We start from the raw sequence: 13,045 nt of genomic DNA, 5'->3' as shown, positions 1-13,045 counted from the left end.
TCCATTAGATTAGACGTTACAACATGCCATTCAAGTTAGTTAAAATCTAGAGTCCTAGATCTTGGAATAAAGGCAGAAAAGAAATATCAAATATTATGTGTGAAAAACATGCAATGAAAATAGTGCTGGTTTGCAAATGGTTTGAACGTGATGCTTTCAAATTCCTCATAGTTATAATGTTAGAAGCTATTTTAAGTGGTAAGTACCACTTGATTAATTTTGACATGGCCAAAGCAATATGTAAAAATGAAACACCAGAACTGAAGTCAGGAGGCATGACTGGTCTTTTACAGGCTGTGTAACTTTAGACAGACCACTACATTTTGTGATTTATAGTCTCACTTTGGTAATAACACATGTGGAATTAAATCACTTTCACTCAATAATCAGAATAGTCCTCCCCTTGATTCATGTACAAGGACAAAAATCAGAAACCCCCTTCTCCATGTTAACCAAAGCTACTTTAATCTGTTACACATATTGGATCAGATGATCTCTAAGGGGCCTTGCAGGGTCTCTAAAATCATCTTAAATAACTAAAGCCATTATGCTCAACCTTGGCTGCAAATTAGAATCATCTTGAGAACTGAAGAATTCTCAGTGCCCAGAATATACCCTCAGAGATTCTGACTTAATTGGCTGGTGGGGTCTTGCCAGCAATAATATTTTAAAACTCTTTAGGGAGTTCTCTGCAACCAGGTCAGGAAACCCTTTTCTCAGGAATTATAAATACATGACTGGATTGGGATTCCTGCTTTGTCCCTTCACATTAACCCACATGCCAAACACCCAAAACCATCCAGTTGGCAAGAAATTAGGCAGCAGACTTGAAAGAAATTGAATAAATATTGTCTCTCCTTGTTAATCCCTCTGGCTAGACTTTCTGTGGAAATAGATTGTTATAAAGTTAATGTGGGCAGCAGAAGCTGGTGTATCCTTAGGCCACGAAGATGAGGAACCAAGAACTGCCTGGGAAAAGCTAGACAGGGTGCATAGATTCAATGAAGTTCAGTAAACTTGGTGGAAACTTTGTAAACCTTTCAGAAAACCTGCAGACTTCCTGAATCAATGCCCCAGGGCAGAATCTCAACAATAACCATGCCAATGTTTGCTACTGGTTATGGGTGAAGAAGCAAAATTTCATGAATTAGTGGAAGATTTATTCTCATTCAGTACATCTAGTCTGCCCTGATTCACAGAAAGTAGACACTCGGTTGGTTTTTTATTGTGAACTTTGTAACCTAAACAATCTGTCTTCCTCTAGGTATAGAGCAACTCTGTAACCTTAATTCATTAGTTCATGAAGCAACATGCATTAGTTCCATTAACGTTCTTCCCAAGACATGAGATCAATCTACATTTCATGTTTTACAGCACTGTTCTTTGCAAATTATACATCATAGAACTGTGTTAGTTCCATTTCCATTGGAAAAAAAAAATTATTCATCTATTTTAAACAAAACTGAGAAAAACTATGAAAATTTCTTTGTAATATGAAAGTGCCTATTATGAACATAAGCTTCGTTAAATAAAAAGCTGTCTCTTTATCACAGTATGGCAGCATATTGAAAAATGGTGAATAAAAATAATAATTTGTTAGTATTAATATGTATTAATGTATTAAGTACACAGGATCTTATATAATCTGAAAATAACAATAAAACTAGATAGATGATACAAATTGGTAGATAGCAATACAAATGGGATAATATAAAAATAACTGATGAAATCATTAAAATTGAATAGAAATGGCAAAACACAGAATTGAATAGGACATCAGTGCATATATTCTTGTTTTATATAAGAGGCTACATTTGTAGAAATGGTTGAGTCTTGTTTAAAGCTGCTAAATATGATGTCAGTTTTTACTTAACACTCAAATGCTCAGTTTTTAGGGCACATTGCTGAGGAGGGGACAACAGAAAGATGACTTCTCTTCTTTATTTGAGAATATAAGTGTTAGAGGCATTAATATGTAATAACTAAATGTTATATAAATAATGTCTATCATTTGAAATTACTATGTTTCAGGTACTAACAGACGCTTTATATATCTTATTTTATTGAATTACGAAAGATGAATATTACTATCTTTGTGTTACATGTGAAGGGACTGTCTCTCAGACCTTACATAACTAGCCTAAATCCATATAAATTATAAATAAATGATAGCCCTCTGTGAGTAACAATGAATATAATTACTATAATGCATGACAACTGATAAATGAATCTGAAAATTATTCTGGCTATGTAAGGAATTGGTAAAACATCTTGGAGGAAATAAGCCACTTATTAGCCATTATTTTTGTCAGTCTCTATTTCCTCATCTCCAAGATAAATAACACCATCCTTGAAGCATATTTATGCTCGTTTAATGAGATTCCAAAGCCTCTATCTCTATGAATGACACCAATAACCACTTAGCTAAACACCTGGAAGTCATCCTGACCTCACTTCATGTCTAATTAAGCCATCAAGTCCAAGTATTTTCCTCCTAAACAGCTCTCAAATTCATGTTGTAGTTCCTATCTCACTGACATGGATTGGTTCAAACCCTTATCAATTCTCACTAAGATTACTCTCACTATTCTTTAACCCATTCTTTCCATTGTAAAAAGTATCATTTTAAAAAAGCTAATATAATTGGTTTGTATGTTCATTGTTTTTACGTTACTATAAAGAAATATTGGAGGCTGGGTAATTTATAAAGAAAAGAGGTTTAATTGGCTGGTTCTGGAGGCTATACAGGAAGCATGGCATTGGCATCTGCTCACCTTCTGATGAGAGCCTCAAAGAGCTTACAATCCATGACAGAAGGACATGCAGGAGCTGGTGTATCACATGGTGAAAGTGGAAGCAAGAGAGAGAATAGGGGAGGTGCCACACTCTTTCATAAAAACAGATCCCATGTGAACTTTCAGGGCGAGAACACACTCATTACCAAGGGGATGGCACTAAGTTATTCATGAAGGGTTCACACCCATGATCCAATAACTCCTACCAGGCCCCAGCTCCAACACTGGGAACTAGATTTTAACATGAGATTTGAATGGGACACACAACCAAACCATATCATTCTGTCCCTGGTCCCCCAAAACTTATGTCCTTCTCACACTGAAAACTACAATCACCCCTTCTCAATAGCCTCCCAAAGTCTTAACTGATTCCAACCCCAAGTCCAAAGTCCAAAGTCTTATTTGAGACATAAGTCAAGTTCCTTCCACCTATGAGCCTGAAAATAATATATTTTTTAAAAGAATGTATTTAACTTCCAAGATAAAATGGTGGTAAAGACAGTGGGTAAACATTCCCATTCCAAAAAGGAGAAATCAGCCAAGAGAAAGGAGCTATAGGCCCCAAACAAGTCTGAAACTCAGCAGGGCAGGAACTAAATTTTAAACCTCCAGAATAATCCTTGACTCCGTGTCCCATATCTAGTGTAAGAGGTGGGTTCTCGAGGCCTTGGGCAGCTCCACCATGGTGACTTTTCAGGGTGCAGCCCTTTAGCTATTCTTTTGGGTTAGAGCTGAGTGCCTGTGGCTTTTCTCAGTGCAGGCTGCAAGCTGCCAGTGGATCTAACATTCTGGGGCCTGGAGGATGGTGGCCCTGTTTTCACAGTTCCACTAGGCAGTGTCCCAGTGGAGACTATATAGAGGCACCAACCCCACATTTTGCTTCCACACTGCCTGATATGGTTTGGCTGTGTCGCCACCCAAATCTCATCTTGAATTGTAATTCCCACAATCTCCATGTTTTGTGGGAGGGACCATGGTTCCCTCCATGCTGTTCTCATGATAGTGAGTGAGTTTCTCACAAGATCTGATGCTTTTATAAGGGCTTTTATAAGGGGCCCATCCCCTGGCCCTTCACTCTGCACTTCTCCTTGCTGCTGCCATGTGAAGGAGGACATGTTTGCTTCCCCTTCCACCATGATTGTAAGTTTCCTGAGGCCTCCCCAGCCCTGCAGAACTGTGAATCAATTAAACATATTTCCTTTACAAATTACCCAGTCTCAAGTATTTCTTTGTAGCAGAATGACTACGAAGAATAAAAATGGACTAATACAGTAAATTGGTACTGGGACTGGGGCATTACTAGGAGGATACCTTAAAATATGGAAGCAATTTTGGAGCTGGGTAACAGGCAGAAGTTGGAACAGTTTGGAGGGCTTAGAAGAAGATAGGAAAAAATGGGAAAGTTTAGAACTTCCTAGAGAGTTGTTAAATGGCTTTGACCAAAATGCGGACAGTGATATGGACAATAAAGTTCAGGCTAAGGTGGTACCAGATGGACATGAGGAACTTCTTGGGAACTGGATTAAAGTTTTACTATGCAAAGAGACTGGTGATATTTTGCCCCTGCCCTAGAGATCTGTGGAACTTTGAACTTGAGAGAGATGATTTAGGGTATCTGGCAGAAGAAATTTCTAAGCGGCAAAGCATTCAAGAGGAAGCACAGCAAAAAAAGTTTGAGAAATTTGCAGCCTGATGATGCAGTGTGAAAAAAAAAAAAATTTCTAGGGAAAAATTCAAGCCAGCTGCAGAAATTTACATAAGTAACATGGAGCCAAATGTTAATCCTCAAGACAATGGGGAAAATGTCTCCAGGACATGTAAGAGACCTTCAAGGCAGCCCCTGCCATCACAGTCCTGGAGACCAAGAAGGGATAAATGGTTTCCTGGGCTAGGCCTCCAGGTCTCTATGCAGCCTTAGCACATGGTGCCCTGCATCCTAGCTGCTTCAGCTCCAGCCATGGCTAAAAGGCGCCAAGGTATAGCTCGGGCCATTGCTTCAGAGGGTGCAAGCCCCAAGCCTTGGTGGCTTACACATGATGTTGGATGTGCAGGTGCACAGAAGTCCAGAATTGAGGTTTGGGAACCTCCACCTAGATTTCACAGGATGTACAGAAATGCCTGGATGTTCAGGCAGAAATTTGTTTCAGGGGCAAAGCCCTCACGGAGAAGCTCTGCTAGGGCAATGCAAAAGGGAATTGTAGGGCTGGCACCCCCACACAGAGTACCCAGCGGGACACTACCTGGTGGAGCTGTGAGAAGAGGGCCACCATCCTCCAGACCACAGAATGATAGATCAACCAAAAGCTTGCACTGTGCACCTGGAAAAGCCACAGATACTCAATGCCAGCCTGTGAAAGCAGCTGGGAGTAGGGGCTGTACCCTGCAAAGCCACAGGGTCAGAGCTGTGCAAGGCTGTGGGAGCCCACATCTTGCATCAGCTTGACCTGGATGCAAGACATGAAGTCAAAGGAGATCACTTGGAACTTTAAGATTTAATAACTTCCCTGTTGGATTTCAGACTTGTATAGGGCCTGTAGCCCCTTTGTTTTGGCCAATTTCTCCTCTTTGCAACAGGTACATTTACCCAATGCCTGTATTTCCATTATATCTAGGAAGTAATTGATTTGCTTTTGACTTTACAGGCTCACAGATGGAAGGGCTTGCCTTGTCTTAGATGAGATGATTGGACTTGGATATTTGTGTTAATGCTGGAATAAGTTAAAAGTTTGGGGTACTGTTGGGAAGGCATGATGGTGTTTTGTAATGTGAGGACATGAGATTTAGCAGGGGCTAGGGGTGGAATGGTATGGTTTGTCTGAATCCCCACCCAAATCTCATCTTGAATTATAGTCCCCATAATCCCCACGTGTCACGGGAGGGACCCAGTGGAAGGTAATTGAATCATGGAGGCAGTCACCTCCATGCTGTTCTCGTAATAGTGAGTGAGTTCTCACAAGATCTGATGGTTTTATAAGGGGCTTTTCCCCCACTTTGCTCCGAACTTCTCCTTCCTGCTGCCATATCAAGAAAGGTGTGTTTGCTTCCTCTTCTGCCATGATTTTGGGTTTCCTGAGGCCTCCTAAGCCCTGCAGAACTGTGAGTCAATTAGACCTCTTTCCTTTATAAATTACTCAGTCTTGGGTATTTTTTCATAGCAGCGTGAAAACGGACTAATACATTGCCTTAGTAGAGTTTCTCTGTGGGGTTCTGCCCCTGCAGCTGGCTTCTGCTTGGGCACCTAGGCTTTTCCAGACATTCTCCAGAATCTAGGTGGAAACTGCCAAGCCTCCTTTATCCTTGTATTCTGTGTGCCAGCAAACTTGACACTATGTGAAAGCCACCAAGGTTTATGGAAGCTTGCAATCTCCAGAGAGATATCTCAAACCTGTCTCTGGGGCCCTATGGGCCATGGCTGGAGCCAGAGGGGCTGGGGATGTAAAGGGCAGTGTCCCGAGTCTGAGCAGAGAGGTGTTGCCCTGTTCCTGGCCTGTGAAACCAGTCTTTTCTCTTAGGCCTCTGGGCTTGTGACGGGAGGGGCTGCCTGAAAGATTCCTGAAATGCCTTTGAGGTCTTTTTCCCATTGTCTTAAATATTAACACTTGGCTCCCTTTTAATAATTCTAATTGTTTTAGCAACTGGTTGTTCCACAGCCTGCTTGGATTCTTTACCACAGAGGCAGACTGTGAATTTTTCAAACTTTTATGCTCTGCTTTTATTTTAAATATAAGTTCCAGCTTTAAGTCATTTATTTTCTCTGCATCTGAAAATAGTTTATAAGATATTAGAAGCAGCTAAGCCACATCCTGAATGCTTTACTGCTTAGAAGTTTCTTCTGCCAGATACCCTAAATTATCACTCTTAAATTCAAACTTCCATAATTCCCTAAAGAATGGACACAATGCAGTCAATTTTTCGTTGTTGTTGTTGTTGTTGCTGCAGCATAACCAGAATGACCTTTGCTGCAGTTTCTAATAACTTTCTTATGTCCATCTGAGGCCTCATCAGCCTGGACTTCACTGTCCATATCTCTGTCAGTGTTTTAGTCACAACCACTTAACAAGTCTTCCTTTGACTTCCTGTCTTCTTCTGAGCCCTCCAAATTCTTCCAACCCCTGCCCATTAACTGCTTCCAAAGCCACTTCCATATTTTCAGATATCTTTATAGCAACACCCTATTCCTCAGTACCAATTTTCTGTGTTAGCTTGCCTTTGTATTGCTATAAAGATATACCTGAGGCTGGGTAATTTAAAAATAAAAGAGGTTCATGGTTTTACAGGCTGAACAGGAAGCATGGCACTGGCATCTGTTTGGCTTCTGGTGAGGGCCTCAGAGAGCTTCCAATCATGGCAGAAGGTAAAGCAGGAGCCAGTGTGTCACATGGCAATGTGGTGGGGAGGTGCCACACTCTTTTAAACAACGAGATCTCATGTGAACTACCAGAGCAAGAATTCACTCATCAACAAGTGGATGATGCTAAGCTATTTATGAGGGATCTTCTTTCATGATGCAGTAACTCCCACCAGGCCCAACTCTAAATTTCAGGATTATCTTTCAACATGAATGGAGGGGACACACCTCCAAACCATATCAGTTACTTTCCTGCAATTCTACAATCAAACATAGACTCTGATCCAGCAAATCCATTCCTAGAGGTATGCCCAACAGAACTGCACGTGTTCAACCAAAGGGTATATACTAGAATGTGTATGATAGCTGTACTCATAATAGCTAAAAACTAGAAACTAAGTAAATTTCCAACTATAGACTTGATGAAAACATTGTGGCATATTCACACAACTGTATATTACATAGTAATGAGAACAAACTAACTATATATAAGCAAAATGTTTATCTATACAAACCTTTTTTTTGTTTTGTTTTTTTTTTGAGACGGAGTTTTTTTGCTTTTGTTGCCCAGGCTAGAGTGCAATGGTGCGATCTCGGCTCACTGCAACCTCCACCTCCCAAGTTCAAGCAATTTTCCTGCCTCAGCCTCCTGAGTAGCTGGGATTACAGGCATGCACCACCACACCTGGCTAAATTTTTTTGTATTTTTAGTAGAGACAGGGTTTCTCCATGTTGGTCAGGCTGGTCTCGAACTCCTGACCTCAGGTGATCCGCATACCTCGGCCTCCCAGAGTGCTGGGATTACAGGTGTGAGTCACCGTGCCCAGCCGAAACCTTTAAATAAAGCTCAAAGACATGCAAAACTAAGCTATGCTCCCAATTCCCATGGTTACCCAGGCTGATAATGTTACCCACTTACAATGTGTTTACTTTATGTGTTGTATGAAAAAAAAATTTAAATAAAAAATTTTCAATTATTCTCCATTGCTTTTCATCTCTTGTTTTTCTCCTTCTATGGAGTTCCTCAAATGTACCCATTTCTGTAACCTCTTCTCCTTTACACATCTTTTCCCCCTAGCAATTTCTTCTTAAATCTTTGTTATTCCTCTTTCTTCCTCCCTTTCCTGCCTCATTTACTGTAACTCATTCTTTAAGCTTTAAGTGGAAACCCTTCCTGAGCCTCTTACTTCGTCCTACCTCTGCCATAGAACATACCACCATGCATCAGTGTTATGTTGGGGAGTTCTCTCACCCTCTAAATCACTGAGTGTCTTAGAGATCACCACAGCATATATATCCTTATTTTGAATCACAGGCCAACTGAAGGGTGAGATACCCTGAGGTCCAGCATTCTATGCAGACACTATAGTTGTCTTCCTTGTAGACAAGGAAGGTCTGGTTAAATGAAGGAATGATTGAATGAATGTGTAAATGGAATTTGAACCTTCTAATGCAGACCTTCTGGACACTATTACTGCTATACAGAGTTTAGTTTCTATACCACCACTCCTTATTTGCCCCATGCCATTTTTAGTTCAAAATTTAGCAAATGTCTGAAGTTATTCTTATGAAATACCAAAATCACCACTTGATTTGTCAGTAAAATCAAACAAAAATATTCTGATTATTTCCCTTTAAAATGAACGTATCTATTGTTACTGCACTAACAGTTTAGTGTATTCAAAATAATTGAATACACCCTAATACACATCATCCAGTTAAATAGAGACATAATTGGCATAAGTTTGGATTACTGGAGTTTTTATATTCCAGATATGTTTAGTCCAGAGGTTGAGAATAGGGGAAAATACAATTCTCTCAAAGTATTATTTTTTCTAAACCAGTGGTTGCTGCCAATTTTTGCCCCTCCCTCCCCATTTTGTAACAAGTTAACTTGGTCTAGGTATTTCTGTTTTTCTTCCACCATGTCATTAATGATATATTTATTTTGATGTTGTTATAAAATGTAGTTCATAGGCATTAATGGGGAATTTGTTCCAAAAGTCTAAAGGTCATAGTTAGTAGAAATATTGATTTTATAGGTCATTATTTAATGGCAAATTATGATCTGCTCTCTTGACAATGCCTAAATTGATGGAAATGTTTGCTTGTTGAATAAAATTTAATATTTTCTGCTTAAAACTATAACTTAACAATTTTTGAATCTTTTTAAAATAAATTATTTTTAACTTTTCCAAAGTCCAAGAAGATGTTTACTCAAAATCCTGTACTCAAACATCTTCGGTGAATGCTATACCTTTCTTCTTAAAACCTCTGAAAGTTTCTGCTTCAGGAAAATCTGTTCAAACTAAAATTTTCTAAACCTATTTGACCACGGAACTTTCCAATTTTTAACCCAAGAAAACCATTGTATTCATTTATTTAAATCTGTTGATACAAACTAATTTTAACTATTTTTATTATGGGCTTTCTCCTATGCAAAGCATTGATTTGGGTAGGCATGCAAAACATGTAGAGGGATAAGGCATGGAGTCTCAAACACAAAGTGCAATATATTCTAGAAGAGAGGTAGAAAATGAATAGCAATACTGTACATTGTAAATTCAGAAAGACCTGAGCTTAAACTTCAGTTTTCCACTTAAGAATTTTGAAAACTTGGACAAAATACTTAAAATATTTTATATCAGTGTTTTCTTCTAAAAAAAATGAGGATGATAATAATATGTACTTCATACCATACATGGCACACAGTAGGTGTTCAATAAAAAGCAGCCAAAATCAGAGTTAAAAAAAAAGAAGATGAAAGAAGAAGGAGCATAATTTGATGGAGGCTTAAAGACAATATAAGAGATTTTGTTAAAAGTCGAATTAATTATATGATTATTCTGATCAATTGCAGAAAAGATCAACTAAAATGGATGAAATAAATCAAACAAGAACCAATTTAGAAGTCATGTAGAGATTAGTCATTTGTGTTCACATTTTGCCATGTACATCTATTTCTATTTCAATGCAAAGTCAATGCTAATAATTTTATTATAATTAAGATTGTTTATATTTATCATCTTTTTTAGATTATGCAAGCTTTGAAACAGGCAGATGTTGTTATTATATTTCTTTTTACAGACAAAGCGGTTCTAGAAAGAAAATTAATTTATCAAAGCCAGTTAGCCTTCAACTAAGTAGAATCTCCTAGTTTCTATTAAAAGCTCATCCATTAGACTTCACTAATTCCAGGACCTAGTCCTAGACCTAAAACACCGATATGTTAATTTACCTGGCCCTACCTATGGACAAAATTGCATGGCTGGCTTTCAAATCATGAGTTGATAGCACTTGCTTTAAATCATCACAACTAATCAGCCTTGTAAATAGTAAGAATATCCACAGGGATCAGCAAATATTTTCTGTGATTTACCAGATAGTAAATATTTTAATCTTTGAGGGCCATATGGTCTGTCACAAATACTCAACTCTGCCCTTTTAACACTAGAACAACCATAGATACACACACACACACACACACAAACATACACACAACACCATAAGCCATTATTATTAATATCACATTAAGTAGTCAGTATTAACTCACATTTACTCATGTAAACCAAAAATAAAATTCTGAGTCCCCCAATTGACTGAATACACTTCTCATCTTTGTCAATGGAATTTCAAATAAAACCTAAAAAACTACTTCAGGCCATGATGGGAAGGGAGGTCAAATGTGCCTCCTTATATACTTTTTCCTTCAGAATTTAGGCACAACTGACCAGCATTAACATTAAAATAGCAATCATAAGACCCTCAAAACAGACTCTTTGTAGAAATGAGATACTAAATTCCAACCTGACTCTGGTGTAACATCACATGATAGATAGCAGGTTCTAAAGAAAATCAAAGCATTCTATCCAAAAATATATTTCTTTGACATATTTTGAAACGGTCATCCAAAGCCTTCTCTTGTGGAGGAAATTTGCATTCTATAGAGAACGCCCTTCCCTTTCCAGGTCTTTTCCTGAAGCAAGAGATTTAACTAAAAGTGTGACACCTTTTAAGGTGCCATAAGAAACATTTACCATGTATTCTCTCTGAAGCCTGTTACTTAGAGGCTTCATCTACATAACAAGAACTTTGGCTTCCAAACCCTTCTTACGTTAGCTCATGCATTTCTTTATGTTGACTTAAACTCTTCAGGCAAAGCTTAACTCTTTTAACCAATGGCCAGTGAGAAAATCCTTGAAGCTGTCTGTGACCTGGAAGTCCCGATTTTGAGATGTCCCACCTTTCCAGGCCCAACCAGTTTATACTTTAGATGTATACTTTACATGATTTATGTCTTTGCCAATGACTTCTGTCTCTCTAAAATGTATAAAACCATGCTGTAACCAAACCACCTTGGGCACACATTCCTGGGATCTCCTAAGACTGTGTCATGGGCCAAAATTATTCAAATATGAAGCTTAGAATAAACCTCTTTAAATATTTTACAGTTTGGTTTTTTTGTCAACACTCACATAAATAACTTTCTTGTTGCTCTTCATTCTTTCTTTTGTCATTGTATTTCAGTCTGGGATTATTTTTCTCCTGCCTAAAGAGCTGTCTTTAGTGTATGCTTTCATATGTATCACACAGCAATAAGTTTTTGTTAATTTGAAACATCTTCATCACTTTCATTTTGAGGAAAATTATCATTGAGTATAATTTTCCAAGTTGACAGTTATTTTTGTAGTTCTCTAAACATGGGATTATTTGTCTTCTGGCTCCCTTTATTTTTCCAAACAATATACATTGTTGATATGTTTTTGCTTCACTGAAGTTAATGAGCATTCACTACTTCTATAACTGCATGCATTTAAGATCTCTTGTTTTTAGCTTTCAGTAATTTTATTATAATATGTCTGGGTGTGCTTTTCTTTGTATTAATAATTTCTGGAAGTCACTAAACTTCTTAAATCTCTGGGTTCATGTCTTTAATCAGTTTTGGGAAATTCTTGACCATTCTATCTTCAAAACTTGCTCCTTCCCATTCTCTCTCTTTCTTTTCTCCATCAAGAATTCCACTTACATATATGTTGGGCCTTTTCATATGTCTTGTAGTCTCTTATCATCTCTTCTGTTTTTCCATTTTTTTGGTTTTTCTTTAATTTAAAAGTGTTTTCTGGTCCTACATTTCCATTCTGTAATCTTCTCTTCTTCTTCATCTTTTTTTTTTTAATAAAGTAAGCAGTTAAGCTACTTTTTTCTACCAATGCATAATAATACTAGTAAATTCATCATTTAAACTTAGGTTTCTGTTGTTTATTTTCGTTTCTCTTGGCTTTCAGTTATTTGGTCTTCCTTCCTGAAATGCATGGCTATTTGAAAAATTCTGGAAGAATAAGAGGAAAAAGAATGGAATAAAGACTAGTAGACTTTTGGAATTTTAATCTTTCTTATGGGAGAATTTAATTTTATCCAGGAAGATAGATAGAGTATGATCAGAAACTATGGAAAATAAAGATGAAGTCTTAGAGACACATCAACCAAACTGAAAAGAAATTAGGTCAATTATATATTAACACCTTAACCATTACTAGATGAGAGTTGCTTTGGGAGAGTTGAATATTCAGAGTTTCCAGTGTGCCCATACATGAAACAAATGTATTTTTCCATAAGACAAAGCTTTCAGGCAAAAAGTCACAGATACATTCAAAACTTAGAGATGAGTATGCTGACGAAATTGGTGCAACATCAAAAATGTCTGCTATAAATTTTCTCTGTAATCTTGGACCCTTAAGTCTTTCTGCCATGAAAACTTAATTCTTTCATGAATCTTTAAGTTCTTAATTATTTTCTTATGCCTTTAAATATCTGTTTTATGTAATAATTATAAACTTATTAATGATTTAGAAATTGTTTAGCTTAACAATCAATAATTTTAATTATTTAATTACATCAATAA

General features: G+C 37.6%; 1 long non-coding RNA gene across 1 annotated transcript in view; it reads left to right on the top strand.

Annotated features, from left to right (window-relative positions):
• The window catches only part of LOC129058482 (uncharacterized), a 37,971-nt gene extending 29,923 nt beyond the window's left edge, over nucleotides 1-8,048 (top strand). The window contains exon 3 of the long non-coding RNA XR_008523607.2: nucleotides 7,715-8,048. This is a non-coding gene — a long non-coding RNA (uncharacterized LOC129058482). The remainder of the gene's footprint in view (nucleotides 1-7,714) is intronic.
• The last annotated feature ends 4,997 nt before the right edge of the window (nucleotides 8,049-13,045 follow it).

Source organism: Pongo abelii, chromosome 2 (assembly GCF_028885655.2).
Source record: "Pongo abelii isolate AG06213 chromosome 2, NHGRI_mPonAbe1-v2.0_pri, whole genome shotgun sequence".
Classification (NCBI taxonomy): Eukaryota; Metazoa; Chordata; class Mammalia; order Primates; family Hominidae; genus Pongo; species Pongo abelii.
This window is presented reverse-complemented; position numbering and strand designations above follow the sequence as displayed.